The following is a 6,000-nucleotide window of genomic DNA, read 5'->3' as shown; positions in this document are numbered from 1 at the left end:
TATGATTTTTTTCAAGATATAGCACTCTAAGTTAAGAAGAAATTAACCATTTTAAAGAGGTAATGTTTAAAAAATCATTAAAAAAATTTAAAAATAACCTTTTTTGTAAATAAGATATCAAAATGTTACTCATTTTATGTATTAGAATTGCAAAACTCGTATTTCGGACTTTATTGTATCCCTCCGTTCTTGTATTATATCACCTCGAAGTTTTAATATAAGATCTATTCAACTAATTTGAGTAGATTAAAAAAATTAGTTCAGTTAGTTATTGTAACAAAGATGAGTTGATTTTCCTAAAGTACCCTTTTTAATCATGATTACCTTTGAATAAAAACAATTTGACATTTATAATTAATAGAAAAACTTTAGAAAATGAATTACAAATTTGGGGGATAATCCACAGTTAACTCTTATATTAAGGATGTCGGAGGTAGTATATATAAAGTAGGCAATCTAGCTACAGGTATTTTATATGCATTTACGTATACATACATTTAATAAACTTGCTCGAGTTTTCCACAGTCAATTCAGAGAGTCATACGCACATTTAAATTCAATTAAGTAGGTGTGGAAGCAATCCATTTCCTTCTTCCATAATCAAAACACATTAACACAGTCGGATCTAATAATAATTGGAAAGCAACAACTAAACCTTCATGCGTTTGTTTATTTAGACAAATAGACATCTAACATACACACTCCTCAAATCAATATGACAGTAGGCTGAGTAATACCAATACAAGCAACATTATAAATGATTCTGCACGCTTCCAAATCAACTCTCATCAGCACTGACTCGCTATTTTTCTTCCCATAAATCTCGAATGATGCATATATGGATGCAGATCTCTAAGAGGTTGGCTTCGTCATTGTGTTGCCAATGTCAATCACAAAACGATACCTAACATCAGCTTTAATCAGTCGCTCCATTGCAGTGTTCACGTAATCCATTGAATCACTTCTATGTCTGGTCTCACGTTATGCTTGGCTGCAAAATCTACCATCTCTTGCGTCTCCTTCATCCCTCCAATTCCACTTCCGGCCACTATCTTCCTCCCTGCCAATCCATATATATATTGTTAGAGAGCATTTCAATTTCACCTTTCAATCAATAATATTCTTCAGTTTATTATTATTTAATCGTTTTCCATTTATACTCACCCGAAAGTAAAGGAAATACTGGCAATTCCAGAGGCTTCTCAGGCGCACCAAGCAACACAAGTTTGCCGTTTGGCTTCAGTAGACCGATCAAAGGCAAAAGAGCATGCACTGCAGAAACTGTGTCTATTATGCCATCAAAGATGCCCACCGCAGCCTGCACAGAGATACAAATAAAGATGACATAATAAATCAAATGAATAAGGTCTTATCTATAATATATGTATATTATGATTATATACATCAGCACACAAAAATATACATTCACCTGCATCTGATCTTGCTCACGGCTGACAATAAAGGAATCAGCTCCAAGATGTTCAATGGCTTCCTTCTTCTTGTTAGGAGAAGTGCTTATGACAGTGACCTTAGCTCCAAAGGCTTTGGCAAACTTGACAGCCATATGGCCAAGCCACCGAGACCAACCACACCCACATGAAGGCCAGGCTTGTCCAGACCAAAGTACCTCAAAGGGCTATACACAGTGATCCCGGCACAAAGCAGAGGACCCGCAGAATCAAGAGGCAAAGCATCTGGAATGCGAACCACGAAATGCTCATCTGCAACCATAAAATCAGAGTAACCTCCGTATGTGATAGTCCCATCCACGTACTCGGCTCCATATGTGAGAATATTACTTTGAACAGTGATTCTCAAGATCGTCAGAACAACTTCCGCAGGATCTGCACGAACCAACCAAACATCCCACACCGACTCTGTCTCCAACTCTGAACTTGTCCACCTTGCTTCCAACTTCCGTCACCACCCCAACAATCTCATGCCTGTATCGAAGTTAATGAGTTTCATTTTCAAACATTCGCAGAGGTTTATATATACATATTGGGCATATGTACGTACCCAGGTACGAGTGGGTAGACGGAAGAGCCCCAGTCGTTCTTGAGCATGTGGAGGTCGGAATGGCATATTCCACAGTAAAGGACTTTGAAAGTCACATCTTTGTCTGCGGTTTCTCTGAAAAAACGAAATAGAAGTTCATGTTAGTTAAGGATGAAATGAAGAAGGGAATAATAAGGATGCAAAAGATTGAATAATGAAGGAATTTTATATATGCCTTCGAGAGAAGTTGAAAGGAGAGAGAAGGCCAGAAGAATCCCTAGCAGCCATCCGAAGGCCTTCCTGGGATGCTCAAACTCAGCTTGTGCTACGGCCATTTCAACGCTCAAACAGATCACAACGAGAATATTATGGACAGATCAGAGAGTATAGCAGACAGAAAAGAGACAGTGAGAGTGAGCTTAGTGAGAGAGAGGAGTAAGTACGAGAAAGGATCGAAGGTGGTGGTGCTTATTTATGAGTGAGAAGGGGAGGGTTGGTGACTTGGGGTTGACGAAATCGATGACGCACACGTGACGTCACTGCTGACGAGGTTGTTTTATTTTGTCTTTTAACTTTTCGACGACATGCGCCCTAAAAAAAGGAGAAAGGAAGGTCAGCCGTTTCTTGGCAAACACACGAACAAGTAGGAGTTGGATCCACTCCAAGATACCCTCCCCATCCTCTTTTCCTTCCTTACTCTCATTTTTAATTTTTTCCTTCACAACTATTCAGATTTAATATTTTATAAAAATAAATATGATTAAATAGATAAAAAAATTTAAACGGTTAAAATAGAATATGAACAGTTTACAACTGTGTAACAAAATTAAAAAAAATTTGTTCTATAATAAAAGTATGCTATTGTGAACTATTTAAATTGGATTTTAACTATTTAAATTTATTTATCTATTTTTTATAATAATATTTATTTTTATAAAATATTAAATATGGATTATTGAAATTTTGACTCAATAATTGTAGAGGGCCCAAAAAGGAGAATAATGGAGGGGAGGATAAGGAAAGGACGGTGGAGAGAATCCGAGTCCAAAAGCATTTGCAGGTCAAATGAAATTCTAATGATGATCAGGGGGAAAAAACAAGAAGTGGGTGAAATTCTAATGATAACGAAGTTTGACCCGGGTAACAATCTTCTTGCTGCAGTAATATACTACTTCCGGTCCTAATTATAAGAGTTAGTTGATTAATTTGAAGAGATTAAAGAAGTAAGTTGAGTTAGTTATTTGCTCTAAATAGGTGTTGTCTTTCCTAAAATATCCTTGTTAATCAAGTGTATTGATTAGAATTATTATTGTTAGAAGGGTTATTTTGAAAAAAAATATATAAATATGAGAAACAAAGTAGATTGGGGTGTATATTTAGGACCAAAATAGAAGTCAAATAGGGTATTATATTAAGGACCGGAGGTAGTACATGCTAACTCCAGTATTAAATATAAGAGCTTGTTGATTAATTTGAATAAATTAAAAAAATAAGTTAAATTAATTATTTATAATAAATAACTGTTATCTTTTTTAAAATATATTTATTAATCAAGTGTGTTAGCTAGAATGTACCGTTATTAGAAATATTATTTTAAAAAAAATGGATAAATATAAGAGATAAAGTAGATTGAGATCTTATATTTAAGACTAAAATAAAAATCAGACGATGTCTTTTATTAAGGACAGAAGGTAGTATTAATTAGTCAAAATTTTGTTTTAATACATGTTTTATCGTTAAAACCTTTATTTTGTTTGTTTGTTTTAAATTTGAACATGTGATATGAATGTTACAGAAAGTTAATAATACCCACTACAAATAATTAAGTATGTTTTGAGTCAGTCCGGGTGAGCTTTTTTTTAAGTGTATGAATGTTACAATTAAAGATTCAAATCAAAATAATGTATTTTCAAATAGTGAAAATATCATCTTCACGTCTAGTTAGGAAGTCACTTAAAAATATTGACAATTCAACATTTCTATTTGTTTATATGAGTGTTTGATTTAACTTATTAGTTGATTTTTAAATTAATTGAGTCAACTAATTAACATAAGTGATAACTATATATATAATATATATATATATATAAAAGGCCGATTCGTGTGCTTTTGAAGCATTTTAAAAATATACATATTAATCATGGGGACTAACTAATTAATTATTTCAAGTTATTATTCCTTTGATTTTTAATGTATATAAGACCTAATTATTGAGTCGAGCTTTAATCCAAAATGTAAGATTTATTTTTCATATTTATTAGTTTTTTCTAAATTACCCATATTGATACTTTTTCAACCATAATTAAGTAGAAAATGGAGAGAAGATATTAAGAAAGATAATTATGATGTTTTAGAAAAAAAAAATCATATTTCTTATAAATAATTAATTTACTCAAATTTTTTAATCTAATTGAATTAATTAAGTAGATCTTATATTAAAAATCGAATAACAGAAAGAATACTAAAGGTTTCGACAACTGCCTTCTAAACAATAACATCATCCCCAATACTTAGTTTAACATTTTTGAGCAACTTTTTATATAATGATTTAATAGGGTTCAACACTTTAATACTTGCTTTTTTGTCTAGTTAAATTGATCTTATTTTGCATAATGCTAAATATTCCTTCAAAATTAATTTATTGGAAAAATATTGGTACAAATTAGGACGATGCCATTTTGTCCATCCTTACATACATTGAATGTTGTGTCTTCATTTTTTGTTATGATCGGAATAATATCAATCTGAATTTTATTTATATATGTTGTCAAACGTCTTTCTTATTTGGTATCACCATTCAAATTATTTATAAACACGTTCCATGTAAGTCAGGACAAAACTCTTGTTATTTACCTCATATTTCATAAATTACGATTAAAAAATTGTTTATAAATTATTTTAAACGGGTTTTTGAATTTTTTTTTTTCAGGTTCATGGAATCTATGTTGGACTAGAACTGGTAATTTTCTTCCCAGTAATATAACGGCTATCATCATGCAGGAAGTTAAAAGGACGTGGCGGCGGCACTTAATATTTTTCTCCAATTTTGAAGCGAAAACTTATATGAAGCTTCTTTTCTTCATGGCTATCAGTAATAGGTTTGATAAATCATCAATTAGCGGACTTGTTAACGTCTCGATTAGCTTTTTCAAAATAATTTTATGATGTATAAATAAGTATGTAAAATTTTTTTCTCTTGACTTGTATGAAAATATTTTTGAGAAGAAGATGAGGCTGCCAATGGTGGAGATAACGATATGCTTAGCTCTTATAATTTTCAAATAAAAATATTTTTTTAAAAAATATTTTTATTTGAAAATACACCAATCAAAAGTAAGTCACATCAAATCAAATAACAGTTCAAGAACGACTTACAAATATATTAAAAAATAAAAGATTAAAAGTATTTAATTTTTTTTAATAATGTGGAATCATCTGCATAAATATCGAAGTTAGAAAAAGAATTTTGCTTTTTTTTTTAATCGAAACTGAATCCATTGCTCAAAAGAGAATGCAAGCTGTACAAGACTACAAAAGTAAATCTGAAAAGTAAACGTAAGAGAGATTTTATATAATTTAACTGAATTTATGTGACCTACAATTTGAGAGAGATTTATATAATTTGATGTTTATGCCAAGTATTTAGTAAATTTTCCATTTTGATCATAAAGAAAAAGTAAATTTGCCATAACTTAATTAAAATCTCTAAATTATATTTATACAGGTGAAAAAAATAAAAGAAAAACTTAAAATTATTAGTAAACAGCAATTAGATGAGAACGCTATGACAGCAAAATCATATTCTCGGAGTAATTGTTTTTCGCAATTTCTTAATTGAACCCTAAAGTATAAAATCTCAAATCGGGATAGCCCATCCGAAAAGTTACATCCTGTTCTTCAAAATTTCTCCTATACTCGCCGTTTACATCGCATCCAGAGCTCCGATCGCCCTCCAACTGCATCCTTCGTCTCATTTGTTGCCCTAATTTGTGAGTTCTCTAC

At 31.5% G+C, this 6,000-nt stretch overlaps 1 pseudogene; it reads right to left on the bottom strand.

The window, feature by feature from the left end:
- Positions 1-767: 767 nt before the first annotated feature.
- LOC114718351 (probable mannitol dehydrogenase) lies at positions 768-2,382 on the bottom strand (annotated as a pseudogene).
- Between the last annotated feature and the right edge of the window lie 3,618 nt (positions 2,383-6,000).

The sequence above is a fragment of the Neltuma alba genome, unplaced genomic scaffold, assembly GCF_004799145.2.
Source record: "Neltuma alba isolate B1F8T4 unplaced genomic scaffold, ASM479914v2 tig00011831_pilon, whole genome shotgun sequence".
NCBI lineage: Eukaryota > Viridiplantae > Streptophyta > Magnoliopsida > Fabales > Fabaceae > Neltuma > Neltuma alba.
This window is presented reverse-complemented; position numbering and strand designations above follow the sequence as displayed.